A 19928-nucleotide genomic window follows, 5' to 3' on the forward strand; every position below is an offset into this window, starting at 1 on the left:
AGACACATGGCTGGCAGTCAAGTGACACATGGCAAAAGCCATAACACAGCACTGGTTCATTTTTGACTCCTTGCTTATGCACTTCTATAGCAACAACCACTACCACCTCAAACCATGAAATAAGGACATCTTACAGTAACTTCCAATTGGGGGAAAGCAAGATACAAGTTCTCACTGAGCCAAGTCAAGGCTTTTTTTCTTCTTTTTTTTTTTTTTCTCCCCTTCCCCCCAAGGAACACACTGAAAAGCCTTTCCCGTCACTGTAAATAATGGCAAGGTTTTCGTTAGGTGGCAATTCTCACCAAGTACATGCAGAGATGGTGGATTCATAGTGCACCTTGGCGTGGGCATCCCCATTTGGGGTGTACCTGTGTGAGAGCTACAGACACTGTACACTTCAGGAACCTGTCTCCATAGACCAAACAAAAACTTACATAGGTGCTTTAAAATTTGAGCTGTCGTTACTAGGAGCAAATGTGTTAAGTGCAGTAATGTTTGGAAAGCTGTTTTTATACAGTTAAATGATGAGAGTTGCGGGGTTTATATCATCTTACAGAGATTTTCCAAGTTCTATTACATCCTGATATGAAAAAAAATCCCCAGCCATCTCCCCCAAAAAATACACTTATAAGTTTCCAGAAACACGTAGGTGATACGTCTGAATGATGTTAAGACAGAAAGAAAGCTTCCAAGCCAAAACTATGAATCATTTCCACTACCGTGCAAACTAAAGCAAGACAATGCTTGCATAAATCTTCCTACTATGCTCATCGCTTTGCTTCAGTTACATGCATCCTAGTCTTAACATTATTGGGATTTAGAATTAATGACCTACTGAGATTTATAGGGCCAATTACACCTCTCAGTATTACCATTTCAGGGGCCTTTACAGTCTTAAACAGACATTAGAAGGTCACTCGGAAAACTCTCATTAAGTTCAACAGACTTCAAATGAAGACCTTTGCCAAAAAAAAAAAAAAAAAAAAAAAAAAAAAAAATTAGAACTCCAAATAGGAGATGCTTTTAAAAAATCCCCCCTTTATCAGTATTTCCATAAAACTCACTGTGCATTTTTCTTGAGGGATCTGCTTAGTACATTTGCAACTGCAGTTGAGTCCATTTGGATTTTTTCCATCTCTTCCAAAAGTGTGGAATAAATACAATTGGATCTAGCACTGGTCATTATGCAGTGGGAAATGACAGAATAGTTTATGTGTATTAATGCAAGCGTGACAGATATGCCTACTGAGTGATGTCTAGAGGGATTGCTCAGTGTTCGTGGAACAGTAAGGAATTCATTTGGCAACGTCCCTAGTAAGTGAGAAGTCCCTAAATTAATATTGCCCAGTTGCAGTAACTGAGGCGACTGAAATCATCTTTGCTCGCAGACAGCATTGCGCACAGATTGCTCAACGTAGACAATTCCATATGTTCTTATGTCTCCTTTCCCCCTTTTCACAGGCATGGCTTTCTTTGAGCAACCCAAAGTGCTGAGAGTGATGCAAGTAATCGAACAGTAACCACATATGTTACACAACAGAAAATTTTGAAATTAAGGAAAAACATAGCATTTTTTGGAAGGAAACAGACTGATAGATAAACAGATACAATCAACTAAATTCAGAATTCAAACTTGGTTTCTTCACTTCAGGATTTTTAACAAAGGGGAAAATATGCCTAAGTAGATAGCTGGTCGAACTTCCGGCTGGCATGAACTAAGCCATTCAAGTACACACAATTTATAATAGAAACACCAACAAGTACCTTTACAGCACCGCTGCCAAATGCCACCATTAGTCTAGAAATGCTGTTCTTTGAGCCATGAATAGGCTGTGCTCGGCCTTATTTGCTGTATAGGATCATGCCACCCAAGCGCAGGCAGCAACATTTATTAAGAAATTCACTGAAAGATAACAACTGATTTAAAAGGGTTTCATGTAAGTTTAGTTAAGGAGCAACTTCAGAGATTATTTTCAATTACTGAGATAAAATCATGGCTTCTCTCAGGAGGAAAAAAGGAAAGTGTTTTTTCCATACACTACATACAGCATATGAAAGCTTTAAGAATAGCCTGATTTCACAAACAATATCAGCCTCCTACTAATATTCCTTAACTTTGCTTTTCCCTCCCTCAAGTCATTTTTCCAATTATTTTCAACATTTTCTTTGATAGATTAATAAAAAAATCACTTTCCTGCTGCAGATAACAGGTTACAGAATTCCCTTTTACCCTGAATAGGTTTACCCTACTCTCAAGAATACTAACTGATGGTTTTATTTTCTTTCACCAAATCTGCAGGGCTCTGGTCGAGCATCGACTTTTTCTGCACAGAACTCCTCATTGATTTCAGAGAGCATGAGGATGACAGCAGGACATAAGCACTAAGTTTCAGTTCTTCTAAACTTGCATGAGGATCTGCAGTTAATAAACCAGAAAGCCTCTGTTAACTTGCATTAAAAAATTAGCTTTACCAGCTTGTCTTGAAAGGCTGCAGAACTGGAAAGAAAGCCCCATCTTCAACTCCTCCAAATTCATTATCAAACAGGTCAGCATCCCTATTTAGTAACACGTGGCATCCTCATCTGATGCAGAGGGGATACATCTACGCTGTCTACTGACTTCAACTTGTAATTGTAGGGCTCCTGTACACTCAGCAGACATTCAGACACCTGGAGCAGGCAATTCAGAGCCCAAGGGGCTGCACTACATATACTCTGTAAGCTCTTAATTCGGGCACTTATGTTACATGCCCAGAGCGAGTCTGTGCAGTCCCTCCACACATTTCAGCACGGAACCGTGTTTCACGCGCGCTGTACGTGTGAACCCGAGTCCCTTTGCTTTTCCAGCCTTGCTGTCTCATTTCATTACCTGCATCTCCCCGAGTAAGAAAAAGAAATCTACATATGCAATACACATCTTTGGGCAACAGAAAATCTCAGGAGTTAAAGGGCAGGATGGACACAGAAATAAAGAGAGAAATTAGATTTATTTTCTTCGGCACAAAAAACAGGAGACATGTCATGAACACGTATTAGCCCTCCTAAGACAACTATTCAAGATATTGATGGAGTTGACAGTGCAAGCTCGTCGCACTCCCATCAGACCTACACGCGGCAGGCCTGCAGCTCCAGAGCAGTTCTAATACATCATCCATCTTACAAGGTATATTTCATTAGTTTAAGGAAAAAAAAATAATAATCTATATTCCAAATAGTAGAGTCACTGACAAAACACAAATCTTTCAAAGGTAAAACAGGAAAGCGTATATGGCAGAACATTTAAGGCCTTACTAGACTGGGAAAAAAACCCACCTTTGTAGAGAAAGTACTGCCATCCATATGCCTTTGAAGACAAAAACAAAGGTTTTCTAGTCATAAGCCATCACAAAATTATTGTCTGATCACCTGCTGTCTTACACGCACATCAAGCTGTTTTTCCAGGAAGATTTGCTCACTTACATTGCCCAAATGAATGTCTCAAAATAAAAAAATAAAAGAATTAGCCCACTGAAAATAACTCCCTAATCTGCCATCTTTTCAATAGAACTGAAGTGCTCTTCACACACATAGTACACAAGCATCTTGAATTAGCGGGGAACTATTTTTAAATACATGAAGGATAAGATATGAAATTAGTTTCATGGGGAATGAGAACCTTAGAGATTATTTACCTTCCCTTAATTACTTTGACTCACCACTCATTTAGCTTTCCAATAGTACTACCTATTTCACACTCAAATTTTGATACTAAAGACGTGTGTTTTTTCGACATTTAAGATTATGGACCTTAATGATACATAACCACATTTCTCAAATTGACTTACCCACATAAAAGCTAATTAAAGATACTACACAGTGCAAATATTCCTTTCTTTGGAACAACTGCCTTAAAGTAAGGATCCCTACATAAAAGCAAGCACCTTTCTTCAAGCAAAAGCATGACAATTACGACAACTGTACAAAGCTATTACTCTAGGCACCGGTAGCATCATATACTACTGATCTTACATAGCGTAAGGAGCAAAACAAGGATTATTATTTAAAAATTATTTTTGAGAGCAAGGAACTCAGGTGACAGGATAGCCTACCCGAGTCCTGAGCCTGAGAGAGAAGCTCAAGTTTCTAAGCCTTCGAACAAGAAGAAATTAAGCATGGCCATACAGCACTGCTGGGCTACATCCACTATCCATCTTTACTTCATATGACACAGGTACCTATCTGTCACTCACACAGGATTAAAAAAAAAAAAAAAAGTTAGAGTAGATGAAATGGTATTCCAGAAAGAGAGCACTTGTGGCAAATGTCAAATATAAAATTAAAGAAAAATAACAATAAAAAAATAAGGTCTATAATCTTATCCCTGTAGAAATAAATTAATTAGTATCTATGACAGAGCCTCATAATATAAAAAAAAATGAGAAAAGTAAATAGAAAGGATGAGGGGAGCAAAGAAAAGGAAAGTAATAAAGAGGGCAGCGCATTAAACAGAAAATACCAAGTCTGAAATATAAAGGAAATGGAGGCCATAGTAAAAAGGCATTGGATGGACACAAAAAGAAGGAGAAAGGAGGGTTAAAAAAAAATGAAAGGAGAGAGGCAAGACAAAAAAGGGCTAGGGAGATAAACATACAGTACGAACAGATTAAAATTAAAGAAAAAAACCCAACAAACCCCACACACATCCCCCCAAAAAAACCAACCAACCAAAACAAAAACCCTACAAACAACCACAGCTCTACATTCCTCCCAAAAAAATTATTCTAGAAACAAGAGCTGGAAGAAAAGGGAAATTAATTTCATTGCCTAACAAAGCTTCATTCGATGGGGACAGCTCAGGGCTCAGCCCTGTCTCTGTCAAGCAGTGGGAGCTTTTTTGCCAGAACTTCTCAGCTCCCATGGGATTAAGGCTGAGGTGAAGCAGTGCCTGAATGATTTTCTACACTTAAACACCTGACACACAGCATACCATAGCATCAGCTCTGGATTTTTTAGGATGACTAGTCTTTACTAAGAGAATTAAGAGGTAGAAAAACCGTCACGGTACCACATGTAGCAGCACATACTACTGCCACGGTGTATCTGAAATTACGAGTTCTCTCATTAATAAGAGTTATCAAAACCTTTTTTATGTTATAAAGTACTAACACTTTTTCTATCAGCTGTCAATGACTAATTTATCAGAAAAAAAAATTATGGGCTGTTAAAGCAATTAGCAAAGGAATCACTATGAAATAAAATGGAACTTCTGAAGGCTTTCCAGAGAGAGATGGTAAGAAAGCAGGTTTGGGTTCCACTTCCCACCAGTGAACATTGTGCCGTTCCAACAAAACAACCGTTGCAGTTGGGAGAAAGGAAGAGACCCCCTGAAAAGAATTTCTCAAATCGCTTATTAGAATATAATGAATATTAACAATAGACAGTACAAATTCTCTTGAGAATTGACTGTTGCTGGGTTTTGGATCCCTTCTAGGCTGCTAAGGTGGCTAGGGAATTTCACCGTTAATGGTGTATTTCCATATGAATGTTTGAAGAAAGGAAGGGTTTGCAAAACTGAATCTGAAGCATGGAGTTTTCTTTGTGCTTCTGAGAGAAAAAGATGATGTTCTTGTAAAGCTGAAATAAGACACTTTCAAACTTAACTGTGCATTATCAAAGTTTTTGTAGAAGAAAAATATACACAGAAAATGTTTAAAGAGGCACCATGAGAAAGAACTTGTTCCTCTTACCATGGCCAGTAGCGGTACACCAGACTTGTCATGATACACACTCTAAGGGCAACAAGCGCTCTACAAACCATAGCAGCTTTGTTTTGCTTTAACAGATAAAAGCAACAAGTTTATTTTGTTTTAAACAGATTATATGTCCATTTTTCATAGACCATTTGGAAAGCACACTGCTGTGGGCTTCCCAATGACAAACACACTGAGGCACCAGCAAGTGACAACACACTTTGTACTCCTTGACATGGATGAAAGAATTCAATTCAACTTTTCTTTTTTTTTATCTGGAAAGAGAAATGCCTGAGAAAAATATTTTTTAGCCCTACTTCCTGAAAACAAAGCTTAAATGATGCTCTGTTTGCATCTTCATCTGTTTCTCCACTATTCCCTTCACTAACTTCGGGTGACATTGGTCCAGAGCAACCAAAAAATGACAGAGAGCCAAGTCCCTTCATTTTCATGAAAATAAGTAGCTGAATAAAGGAGAAAAATAATAAACATTCCAGGGTTTGAATGGTAGATACTCAATCTTGCATCAGAGAATCCGCAGAACAATCACCACCGAAGGAGAACCTGTGGAAAACAAGGTGGGTTTGCCTCCATACTCACACCACCACCATTTACCTGGTTATTCTCCCCATCCTTTAGTATTCAGAACATCCCAACTCAGGCAACTCTTATTTACTGCAAGCATGCGGTAAATACAGATACGCTTTCATTGGCAACTGCTGTGACAGTTGATCTTCACACCACAGTATTATCTTAATAAACTGTCTCTCAGCCCCAGGGTCTTTGTTCTCATGTAAGTGACCTACAGTTGGTCACCCTGGATCTTATACAAAGCATGACGAACACAGAGGTTATATGAGTTAATTGCATAGTGACTGCAAAAATAGTGTGCTTTCTTCCTTTCAGCAACGTGGTCTTTGTCTGCTGAAAACAATTGGAGTTACACTGTAATTCAAGTTAATGATAGAACTGTGTATCTGGATAACTCAATCATTAGTTAATGTTACCACCACACAAGCTTGTCTGTATGGTATTTGACAACGAAATTCAAGTTAAACAGCCTCCTCCGGAATGAAGGCAATATTGGATTAATTAGGTAACTTGCTACACATTTAGAAAATGAAGATGACGATCCCTTTTATAACCATATTAAAATCTTACAGAATAATAACCAGATTGTAATCTGTTATTGTAGTGTAACTCATGAATATCTCTTGAATTACCCAAAATTTAAATCACTGAAGATCAGAATCTGGCCCCATACATCTTGAAAGAACATTTGACTTACTGCTCATGTAAAAAGGACACAATCTCCATCAACACACAAAGCACAGGAGCCAATTTGTTTCCTAGGAGAGTTCAAAATTCTCTGCCAAAAGAACTCATACTCTGGTACTCCTGAAATACGATGGGTTTTTTTATTGGTCTACATGCTACTTTTGCTACTAGCTATGGAGTGAACGTCTGGAGAAAAGCAGAAACTGGGGTCCATTACCCAGTCTTTTCCCCACACACTTCCCAGAACTCAGGCAACTGTCTTCCTCTGACCAAAAACAGCCACTGGAAATACAGTAAGGAGTCCATAAAGCTTTTACTAGCTAAAAAACAAACCACAGACTACCGAATTCATTTTGTAACATGATTATTCCTTCAACATGGTCCAAAACTGAAAGCATGCAACTGTAAATAAAATACACAAAAATGTCGTAGCTGAGTCACAAGTCTCTAAACAGTCTGGTCTACCATTCTTTTAGTCTATTTTTAGTTGTGCTTTAACAACTTGGGATATGTCTACATAAGTTTTTTGAAGACAGATTAGGTTTTTGGTTGGGTTTTTTTGTTTGTTCGGTTTTTTTTTTTTTTTTAAATGATACGTTTGCAGCAGCCAGGGCTGAACCTTAAGTTGTGTTACCAAGGGATCATGTCTGAAAAAGTGAATTTATCAAAATGTTTTAAGTCTAACAGTGCAACATAGTAAAATGCTCCACATTGACCTACGCAGGAAAGAAAATATTTTCAAGCCTGAAACATCCATGGTCAACTGCCAGTGTCTCCTACAACTTGACTGCTACATTTTCCACTGTTCTGATACAAACAGGGATAACAGACTGATGATCTGGATTTCAGTTTAAATTATGAAACCACACTCCTTCTGACTGTCCCACTTCCTTTTATCCCACTCACTGTAAGGCTTGGTGAGAATAACAGACAAATAGACTCAAAAAAACTATACAACAGGATCAGTTGCATCCTTTAAACACAACACAGTTATATCTACCATGTTCTTGAAGACTTCAACGGGTAAAAGCCCCACAATGTTCACATAATCCATTCTAGGACCCCTCTGCATCCTTACCACTAGAAAAATTTTCCTAAACTCGTGGGGGTTTTGCAACATATTCAGCCTATTACTTTTACTCTGCTCACTGTGGGCATTGCAAATTTTTTTCTTGTATGTCAGACTTTGCTGTTCTTCATCTTCATTCAAAGCATTAATCTGGTCATTCAGTTTCTTCAGCTGCTGAGGTCTCCTCCAGTATTTTTCTCAAATATCTCATGTTATTTATTTGCAAGTTAGAGGAAGAAGGTTTTGACTTGAACTGGAGCGTCATCAGGCTGTAGCTAGTGAAAATCCTTCTGAAAACATCATTACATTAGTTGCCTTCCTAAGATCACCAGTTCTCTGGGGAGTATCTTGCTGTATACCTTTTTTTTTTTTTTTTACAAAAATCACATTCAATTTCAGTTTAAGTAAACTTGCATTATTGAGGACGTCAGAGTAGGGGCAAAAATAAAGATAAGATCTTCCTCAGAGGATGTGCAAGAGTAACTGAAGGAAGGGAGAATAAATACTCTTTTCTCCAGCCAACTCCTAATTACACAGATGGTTCTTTCTCACTGAGAATAAACTCATCATCGGGACAAACCTACTTCAGAAGTTCTCATTTCATTTTGCTTCCGCTGCTGCTACGCTTACTCCTCAGGCGCTTACAGAACACGTTCTTGTCGTACAGCCATCCCATGGCATCCCTTAGAGACATCACTGAGATCGTTACAAAGGTCTGCATTTTTCCTTGCATGGATGCTTATCGCCACGCTCTGAACTTTTCTCATATTCATTGAGCCACCTTGCATTAATAGAAGTGCTGTTTATTTTAGGGTTTGGGTTTTAGTTCTGCATTTCCCTTTTTCTTTAACCATTTAACAGTGAACTAGTGAATTTAAATGTCTTTAAAAGGGCAGTACACAGAGGCTTACATCTCGCCCTATATTGCTCATTTTGTGTTATGCTGACAGCAATGTTAGCACGAAAGGAAGTTTCTCAGCAAGTCTGAAGTCTTCATTTCCCTAGTGTTTCAGGAGTGGCTATTGTTCTCTGTCCTCCCTGATACCAAAGACAAACTGATTCCTCTAGAACGAAGCGACACTGAAGAGCTACTGAAACAACTAGAACAGTGACTTCAGAGATCATCACAGCTATATTTCAATGATGACAGGGTTGTCAAAGCATCTCATCTTCAGGATTATCAAACTCGATCTTCTGCTTTCAATTCAATATTCAGTTTCATCTGGCAGCCCATCTGCCATTGAAGAACCAAAAGAAACTGATTTTCTGCATGATTTCAAGATGACCATCAGTCTTTTCTGTCTAGCTGCTCTGGCAACATTTGTACTTTAGGTATAAAAGAATTTTGATGACAGTGGGTTGACTGACTCACTTCCCTTTATTCTTGGGCAAGATGAGCCTGAAAATTATTACTTTTATCATTTCTATTTTATTTGTAGTATACAGTACCTAACAAAATCAGATTTGTTATTATGGAAAAGGTAAACCTAGGTGCGAGACTGGCAAGCTGCCCTTATACAAAGCTGCCCTGTCAGATGTGCTGCCGCCTATCTAGATTTGAACAAATGAAGCCACTCTGACTGTGCAGTTCTTTCTCCATTCTCTTCCTTGTCATCACCATCCATGGAGATTGGATTACATTAAGCAGGTACTCCGTTCTTTCATTATCAGCGAGCCTTCTCTTTCCCTTCCCCCAGAGACTTTATGTAGTTACATATCTGCCTTAATATTTTCCAAGAAACTTTAAAAGAATTCCAATTTTTCAGCCTTTCTCTTTTACTTTAAAAATGTTACTAGTTTCCTTCCCAGGCTGAAACTATAGCTGCCTTCTATTTTGCAAAGAAAACAATATCAACTACACACTATGTATGTTCTGCAAAATGATCCAAAAGTTAAACAAACGCATCATGAAAAATAAAACTGCAAAACCCAACTAATGACACAGGCACAACACCTAGTTTCACGTGTTTTTCTGTAATAGTATTAAACTTACAGAACTGACAAGAAACTGGATAGCCAAGTAGATTGGCAACAGCACACCAAGCCTTTCACCTGGAGCGTATCAGCTCAAGTTTAGCTTAGCTCCCTCTAGGAACTGAAAACACATGCTCTCTCGCAGGCTGTCGATGAAATAAAATGGTAATGGCTATCTGGTTCATACAAAATGGGAGACTACATTGCAGAAAAAAAAAGAGTCATCAGCATGAGCAGTTTTTCCTCTTACTGTTAAGATATGAATAACCTTGAACTAAAATCTGGCCAAGGGTGCCTTCACTTGCTAAAATGAAATTAACCTAAGAGATGCTCATTTTAGGCCAGCTAATGGAAAGGCAACATAAAGAAGATTCTAAATCAAATGTACTTTCCAGGACCTTTAAGTCTTCAGCTTTCACATGTAACAGCCTGCCACCAACACCTCCATTTATGCTCTGCGTGAAGACGGTGGAAGTCAGACGTGCATGTGCGGTGGAGGCCTGAGGATGCATGAAGAGACCACCCTTTCGCAACTCATAAATCCACAGAGTGCTTGTTCACATCCAGATGCCAGTCATCCTTATCTGCCAGCAGAGGACCATAAACACACACTTTTTTTGATGCTTCTACAACCATACTACCCCAGGCTGTGATCTCAGCAGATTTCACTGCTACGCAAGGGTCACACCTCAGAGGAAAACTCTCAATAAACTAAGTGGATCACTTATTTGGCAAATGCAACTCTTTCTTCTGAGTCAGTGTTGAAGTAATGCCAACACCCATCGTAAGTCATCAGAAGAGATTAAACTATGGATCTTTGCCACAAAAATACAGGCCTCTACCACTGCAGAATGAGAGGGAACTGCTTCACTTAGTAGAAAATAGCAACCTTTTATTCTTTATGCAGAGGAGCCACTGAATTAGGATATAACACAATTTCACAGAATGTCAGACCAGCAAAATATTAGGAAGCAATCTGCTGCTTTCAGATGAAACAAACTTATTTGTCATCGCTGAAAAGTCTTCCTGACTCTTCTCATAAGGGTATGAGTACCAGCATCCGTTCTAAGAGCATGCTCTCATTCTGGTTATTGCATTCCACCTCCCTAAATTCACCCCACACCCTTATCAGCTACTTCTATTTAATTTCTTTTTTGCTTCCCTGTCAAAATGCTTCCTAACAGGCATGGGTAAGTCTAAACAGAGTTCTAAAAAATACTGTTACACTCTCCCCAGACAGAGCTGCTATGTCCTGATGCATTTTTTACACTGTGTGTAGAGAACAGATCCCTTTAAAATCTACATAAAGCCAACCTGTCCTACCAAAATAGTTGTATGTTATCCGCTCTGGCCTCACATTCCTCATCATGTATTGGTGAAATCTATTATACCAAACCCCACATCCTAAATGCTAACACTATGTTAAAAGTATCTGTATAAAAATGCTGTAAAGCCTCATTTAACTCTAAAAATACCTAAAAATCTATTAACAGAAAGAATTTGTAATTAAGATTGTTGTTGACCTAGCTTCTCACTGCAAAGGTGACAGAATAATAATCTTACATTTACACAGTATCTTTCAGTCTAAAGGATTCCATCCAACAAGTCTGATCTTACACACAAAGAAGAGTATTACTAACATATAAAAGTAAACCTTAGTAAACCCATCTACCCAATTTCATTACCAGCAGCTACTGAGCTTGATCATCTCAGATGTGTGGATTCTTTTTATCTACCTTATCCATCCATCAACAAATTATCCACCCATCAACAAACTGTCCCTCTAACATCAGCAACGCATTGGTAACAACTTCAGTCTTAATCCTCATGTCCTGCCTGAAGAAAAAAAAAAACAAAACCCACCTTCCTCCAGCTTTATTCCACCTCTTCTCAGACCTCTATCACCAACATTATCAACCAACCCTTAGAGACAAACACCAGCAAGGCCTGAATGTGGCTTACCTGTCAGCATATTTGTTTTTAAGCAGTCACTGGGGTGCATTGAGGGTGTACTGGTTTTTAATAGACAGACCAATTTTTTCTGTCTTACTCTGCACACAGAAAACCTAGAGGAAACCTAAATCTGTTTTCTACAATTTCAAAACACCATCAAGTACTTAAACCAAAGGTTAGTCTCACCAACCAGCTCTACCCCAGCTCAGCTTTCACTTGTGTGAGTGAAAAAAAGCTGCAGTGAAAGCTGCAAGATCGCTGTTTTAATCATTATCACGCAAGGAAGGGTTATTCTGAATCATTTGTTTTTACCTTATGGTTACCAAAATAGGCCTTGTTTAAACAGCTGGCTGACAGGTATCCACAAAGCATGGCAGAGGGAAATCCACCTCCTCCTCTGCAATTGACATGGCTGTTGGAAAAACATTCCCTGGTGATATCAGTCTGCACAACGATTTTTTTTTTCAGAATACTTGCTTCAAGTAAAATGAATTGCAAGAAACCAGTGTAATAACATCATTCCAGGCAAGGGTTCCTGCCGCTACACCTTGAACCTGCATCTTCCCTGGCTGAGTTGTCTCCCAGTCTGAATAATCGAGGGAGTAAAGCACCTTGGGAAAGGTCAGCCATATGTGTCAGCCTCTTCCAGAAAACACGCCACTGATGGCAGTAGTTATCAGGACTTGCACTGCACACAGAGTAGCCAGATCACAAGAAACAGCTGTTATGACCCCAGGGCATGTGATGGGGGGACAAGAAGGAAGCAGTAGTACCTACTATCCATCATTGCTACCTGATGGCAGTAAGCTTCCTTAGATATTCAAATAAAATGCTGCAGAAACTGTCAACAAACAAGAAGCTGTCACCTCTGTGCCCTCTACACTACCTCGGGATGCTCATTGTTTTCAAATGGGAAAACAAGCAAATGAACAAACCAGAGCTGTTTAGTAAAAAATCTACTGTAGCCAATCCTTGTACATCCACCATCCCAGCATTGACTCGGCCAAAGCCCGTATGATGACCCTGTTCTAAGTCATGCTTTTGGAAAAGCATAAAACCCAACTGTCTTGGCCAAAGTGTGAACACTCCATTTTGAGAAAAATCAAGTCAAGGATGGTTGGCCCAGTATCTGACCTAGTTTCTCTCATAACCTTCAGCTAAAACTACAACAAAACAGAGATATGAAGAAGGACTGTTAGATCTCGTACTCCATCTCCTTCAAAACACAGAATTGCCTCCTCCAGTACATTTGCTAGTGACTTGTGTACTCTTAAACCTCTGAAGAGGGGTAGGGGTTTCTCACTACACCTGGACTAACAATAGCCTCCAATACATTTTTCCATCATTAAGTTTTTGCCCAGAATTAATCTTAAACTTTTATTTCATTGATTTCTCCATTTATTCCTAGGTATTCTCCCAGATAATGCACCAAAAAAATCAGATTCCTTTGACTACAATACATTTCAAATATCTACACATAGTTAATCTATCTCCCTATATTTAGTGTTAGCCAAGAAATACATCTATTTTTTTTGTATTTCCCCTCATCTAGTTCCTCCAAATCCTCAAGTATTTTCTTGCTCTTCTCTAAGCTTCGGTCAAATTGTAAACATTTTCTTGTTGATACAATATTCAGAGTTTTCGGATGTGGTCATGGCAGAACAGAATAAAAAGGGAATCCCACCTCTTTGTTCACGGACATGGCACCTTTTTCTTGTCAGCTCAACCACAAACCGTGCTGTTCTGTAATCAAGTCACACTGTAGACTCATATATTAATTCCTGCTGGGTCTTAATTCTAGATCCCTTCCAGCAGCGCTATTACCCATCAGTACATTCCTGATTTGAGACTCCTGTGAACTTGCCTTTTCCCAAAATTTGTTCCCTTCACTCTACTATCCTTTAGGAATTCTCCTTAAGTTCTGTTTACTCAAAAGCAAAGATGTTAGTTTCAAAGGTCATAGGTTTTGCTCGAGGCCCCTATTCAACAAAGCATTTAATTACATGTCTAACTTTAACCACATGCTTAAATCCAGTTGATCTCGGCAAGCAGAGATGAGCTTAAGTATACATTAAAAAAAAAAAAGTTAGGTATGCAAGTCAGTGCTTTGCTGAACCAAATCCTCAGTTTCTGTAATCACTTGGGTGGTTTATTTTCCATATTTGGCAAGAATTGACAGCTCAATGCTTTTATGTTACAGGATTTAAAAATGAAGCTTCAAGAGAGTCCAAAACTGGCATCATGCTTTTGTTCCTTTCTTAAAATAAAAATAGGAAATAAATACCTAAGTACATACGCAACAGTACAGTAATCATTAAGTCTATAGGATTTAAACATGCAGTAACTCACTCTACATTCTCGTTACTGCAGTTCCCTCTTGGAAAAAAAAAAAAAGCCCTGTGAAAAATTTGAAAGAGCACATGTATCGCAGTGAGATATGCAGCACGTTCCCCATTAGCTCATTAGCCACTACCATAATTGTGCAGTTAAACAGAGAACAAAGCTGTCCATTTCTTAATTCATGTCTACCAAACCTCTTTAAATGCAATGGACTTAACTCACTGTTCCACGAAAGATGGATCTTTAGAGAGGAGAAGGCACTAGTCTTTGGTTTTGGTCATGGCTTGACTATTTCCATCACTTGCCAACCAGCATTACGGCAGATGTAAGATTTTACATTCATCACCAGCAACAAATGTAGCTGGCATAACGGGAATTTTGTGGAGAGTATTTAAAATCACTTCCAAATGTCTTCCATTGTTTACAGGCAGAATACTTCATGGCCTTTCTCTCCCCCTTGTTTTTTGTTTGTACTTTTTGTTTTCTTTGCCTTCCTTCATTCTGCTGCCTGGTAAACACAGACAGAGGCTAAGCGGGGACTGCAATTAGACAGCCATCTCAAGCTTAATCTGTGGACTACCTAATTGTAAGATTCAAGATTTGGGAGGAGTGCCATCTGAGAAAGAAACGGAGAAGAAAAATTGGAAAATGACTACTTCCTCTCAACCCATAAAGCCTTCCAAAATTCAATTAACATGTTCTAAACTAAACCATCCACACACGCTATGGCACTGAAATGTGTGATTTCAAATATAGACAAGAAAGTAGCTGCTCATTGATATTTACTGGAATTGTAATATTCTCTGACCATTCCATTTCCACCTTTTTTACTGAAGTGGCATCTGTTCTAACATTTTTGTACCTCAGTACTTGAGATGAACCAGAAAAATACCTATAGGCAATATAAATAAATCGTACACAACTGCATAATGGATCTGTTAAATAACGCTGTGAACCCCAAAGTCACTCAGAGACCGCCGTTCCCGCGCCTAGCACAAATACTGTTGTTTAATAACGCATACATGATTAAGTTCTCTGTCTTCCCCACAGCAAATATTTCTTGTGATTTTATACTTTCCCAGATGGAACTAATACCTTCACTGTTGCAGATTCACTGGTGCAACCAGTAGGAAAACTACCGCTGTGTTTACTTACAGCGTGACTAGTGTAAATGCCGCTGGATAGCGAAGACTTGTAGGTAAAAACTGTGAACAACTTTTTGCCACTTTCTCCTATACAGGACGGAAAGGTGGCAAAGAAACAAAAGCATTGAAACTCCTCTGCTGCACTGTACGTACAACTACTCATCTGTGCCTACTCACCTCCCTTCCCTACTGCAGCTCAGCATCTCCAGCAGCCTTGGAAGCACTAGCACCTGCCGGAAGGCTGAAACCCGACAGGCAGCAAACACCCATAGCGGGTTAGATCCACAGCTTGCACTAATGGATTTTTTCAGATAGATGGCAGTGCACAAAGTGCATCCGAGATTGGTCCAGGGTCGAGATGCCATTTCAATGCTCAGACACTTTAACGAAGGGAATTACTGCATTATCAAAAGCACTTTTAGAAAGATCATGGCTTAGGACCCGATCCTGCTGCACTAGCTCTTTTGAAGGGGTGAACCAGGTGCCAAGAACGTAAACACGGCAAAGCAGCGCTTTGGATTTTATTTCCCATTCCTGTGAGCGGCAAAGAATTTTTCTTTCAATACATTCTAACAAATGCAATTTTAAAACACAAAGCAAAAGGATGACTAACGAGACAAAGTCCAAAAAGATATTGCATACTGAATACAGGAGATGACAAATCTCATTTGCAAGGGTCTGTAACAGCATAGGTTTAGAAATAGTCCAACAATAAGAATGGGGTATTTCAAATCACTCTTATTGGCAAGAATTCTACAGTTACTTCTTAATTCTGTGCCCTCTTCATTCTAACAGACGTTGTTATTAAGCTAAGAGAGCAGAGTGAAATTTTAACCATTTAACTGCATTTACCCCAGCAAATCCCTTTCTCACAAAAGGAAAATATTAACGAAGCAGCTGAAACAAATAGAAGCAAATCTCACTGCAAAATTAGTAGTTCTGTACCTACTACTCGGGGGTTTTGACATGCAGCTATCATGATGTGGAAGCATCCACCATCGTTTTGTTTTCTGTTCGCAGTAGGGGGTTGCTAGGAAACAAAATACTATTGTCTGATTTCATGATCTATTGCCTGGTTTGCCTGGCAATAGAGGCTTGTAAATCTATTACCGGATTATTTGATATTTTACAGAGAGATTAAGATTAACATTAAAACACACGCACACAGAGAGGAACCGTAAAAAAACACTTCTAAATTCAGGGAAAAGGATGTATATATACCAGGTCAAGGAAGACAAACTATCCTGAGGAAAAATGAACTTAAGCAGCCTGCTGATATTTATATACGCACGCACTCACATGGGTATCAGCATTCCTCGACTGTATCTATAGTTTTGCTGACTTGTCAAAGACTCTCTTGCTTCTGAGGATACAAAACGTTCTCTTACTACTCGAGAGCTACTGTACGCGGGCAAGTTCTGTAAATACCACATGCTGCAGAACGCCTGGTGCGGGCGAGCACACATGCCAGAGTCATTTTTGTTCTTGGAATTCAGCTCAGGGTTGTTTCAGTGCCTTAACTTCTTTATGTAATTTTTTTTTTTTTTTTTAACCCATTTGGACAGATAGAAGAGTCAGAGATAATTCCCTACTCTCCTCCTACCCCTCCCCCCTTCGGTTGTAACATAAATAAATAGATAGATAGATAAATAAAAGCATCAGGAAGAGACATCTAAAATTGAAAGCCACAGCAGCAAATTTCACATATTGTTTTACAGTAGCAAGTCTTTGTTACGTGAGAGATTAAAAGATTATTACAACCAGACAAAGGTGGGTTCCTATCAAGGCATCCCCACAACACAACAGGAGACCTCAACAGCAAAAACCAATCATACTTAAAAGCTGAGAGTCAGATGAAGAGACTTCGGCACAAAGCCATAGAGAAAAAGGTTTTAAATAAAACCTGCAGAGTAGTTATTACTCTTTTATGTATATCTACAATTTCACACCATGCACAACATGCACTATTTCAAAGTCCTTTCAACTTATTTATTAATGTCTATACGTTTTATCAGTCCTTTTTAAATTTCAGGAAAAAATTAATCAAGTACATTGCAAAAGACATCAAAGCTTTTGACATATTACAGCAGAACTTCCAGTGGTTAAAAAAAAAGTATTAACACACAACATAGAAAATACACACGGGAAGGAGCTGAGAGCTGCTTGCCCCTCCTGCCCAGAGTTGCATTTATTCAGCCTCTAACCTTCCTTTCAGAAACCAGGAGCCCTCACCAAAAGCACATTTAGAATTAAAGAACAAGAGAGTAAAACGCAAGAGAGCTTCTTCTACCTCAGACAACAGCAAGCTACTTCTAGCGATTAGATCAAAGCAAGGAGAGATGGACACGACCCACAGCCAATCCCACTCCTCGCCGGGGTAGGATACGGCTACTCCCCAGCTGGTAACCCACTACAATAACATCGCTAGTTACAAAACGGTGCCCAGGGGTTCCCCTGTCCCTCACCGGTCGCGCACCGAGATCCTGTCACCTACAGCTTCCCTGAAACCTGTTTTAAAGCACTCGCTCAAAGAAACGGGAGAAAGAGGAGGAGAGGGATGGGACAGTCATCTCCCGAGCTGCCACCAAAAACTGTTCTGCAAACTGCAGGGGGGCTGCCGGGGTCCTCGCAGCTGCAGCCACCTAACTCTCGGGGGGAGAGCAGGGTTTGCAAGCGGGAGGGACCCCAGCCTCCCACCCCGGCTGCTCAGGGTGCGCTGCCCGCCAGCCCACGCGTGTACCCCGGGGGAGGCTGCCCGGCGTGGCGGGGTTCTCCCCGGCGCGGGGAGCGGCGGGCGTGGGAGCCCCGTCCTTCCCGCCGCTGCAGCAGCAACTGCAATTAAAAAAAAAAAAAAAAAAAAGGAGAAAATAAAAATAAATAAATAAATAGCCCGCTAGCGGGAATGGGAAAATAAAAACCCACCCTAAACAGGCGGACCCCAAACAACAACAAAAACCGGGCGCCCAGGAGAGCAAACTTTCTGACTCACCGGGGAGAGCCAGTGCCCGGGGGTGCGGCGGGCAGAGGCGGGGGCGGCGCACGGCCCCGCGGCGCCGGAGAATCGGAGCCGGAGCCGGGCGAGGCGGGCGCCGCCGACGGGGTTGCGGCGGGGCCGGGGCAGCTCGTCTCGCCCTGCTCTCGCCGTCCTCCCCTCCCTCCCTGCCCGCCCCGTCCCTCCGCAGCGCCTCCTCGGCCTCTCCCCCCGCCGGGAGCCGCCCGGGGCGGGCTGCCTCCGCGGGACCGCCGTACCTACCGGCTGTCGGTGCGGGGCCGCGGAGCAGCAGGAGCTGCTGCTGCCGCCGCCGCCCCCCCCCTCTCCTTCGGCGGCTGCCGGGTCTGGCGGCGCTGCAGCAGGCAGAGGACGCCCCGCGGCGGCGGGGAGCGCGGGGCCGGCGGCGCGGGGTGCCGGAGAGGCGGCGGCCGGCGATGCACAGGCAGCCCGGTGCCTCTGTGCGTGCGTGTGTGTGAGTGAGTGTGTGTGTGTGCCGGGGAGGGATGCTGCAAGGGACCGAGGGAAAATTCTCCCCTCCTAGCAAAGCCGCCGACAAATGGCAAGGCAGGTGTGCAGGGGAGGCAAGGCTCCCGGAGGAGGAGGAGGAGGAGGAGGAGGAGGAAGGGGGAGAGGGGCGGTGAGGAGGGCGGGGAGCGCGCAGCCCGGCGCAGGGAGCAGCCGTGGGGTGTCACGGCATCTCGGTGGCAGCGGCCCCGCCGAGGAGGTCCCGGCTGCGACCCCTGGGCCGGGCGCCCGGGCCGCAAGAAGCGGGGTGAAGTCCCACCGTCGCCGGGGGGGAGCGCGCCCCGCTCCGCTGGGGGGGTGGGGGACTTAGCGGGGAGCGGTGCCTGCAGAGCCGCGGGGGGTCAGGGGGGACGCCCCAAAGCCGGGAGTGCTCCCGGCAGCTCCGTTAGAGCATCCTGCCGCGAGTTTTCCCCGAGGCCTCCCCTCAAACACACCCGGCCGCTGTTCGCAGCACTCGGGGCAGCTTTGGGAGCTGCACCCCTTCCGATGGGATTGGTGCTTCCTCTGGAAATCCTCCTCTGAGAAGTAGTTGCACGGTTTATCTGCAGAGGCTCACACCTCCCAGTTAGCCGTGGCTTAAAACCAGCACCCCTCAGGGGAAACCCTTGCTACAGGGTCTGATATTTTTTTTTTTTTTTTTTTTTTTTTTTGCTTATTCATCTCGCAGGCCAGAGACAAGCCTCAAGTGTGGCAGGAGCACCTGACCTCACCTTTCCTCCACAAAGCCATGGGGAGGGTGGCCAAGGACAGCTCTTCCCAGGACAAGGCCTAGGGGGGCTGGTGGCAACAAGTGCTTCCCCAAAGCTGAGCACTGCTCCGAGAGATGCTGCCAAACACCTCGTCTGAGCAGAGTTAGTGAAGCTTTTGTGGCTGCATCTCAGCTCCCGCAGAAGGTGCTTGCTAAGCTGAACTCTTCCCGCGAT

At 41.7% G+C, this 19928-nt stretch overlaps 1 protein-coding gene across 4 annotated transcripts in view; it reads right to left on the reverse strand.

Annotated features, from left to right (window-relative positions):
* ENOX1 (ecto-NOX disulfide-thiol exchanger 1) overlaps positions 1-19015 on the reverse strand; it is a 374541-nt gene extending 355526 nt beyond the window's left edge. For 2 of the 4 annotated variants that reach the window (XM_075741790.1, XM_075741793.1), the window contains exon 1: positions 18742-19015. The gene's annotated coding sequence lies outside the window, so the exon portion shown is untranslated. The other 2 variants (XM_075741792.1, XM_075741791.1) reach the window with 2 other exon arrangements.
* Between the last annotated feature and the right edge of the window lie 913 nt (positions 19016-19928).

This window comes from Balearica regulorum, chromosome 1, assembly GCF_011004875.1.
Source record: "Balearica regulorum gibbericeps isolate bBalReg1 chromosome 1, bBalReg1.pri, whole genome shotgun sequence".
Taxonomy (NCBI): domain Eukaryota; kingdom Metazoa; phylum Chordata; class Aves; order Gruiformes; family Gruidae; genus Balearica; species Balearica regulorum.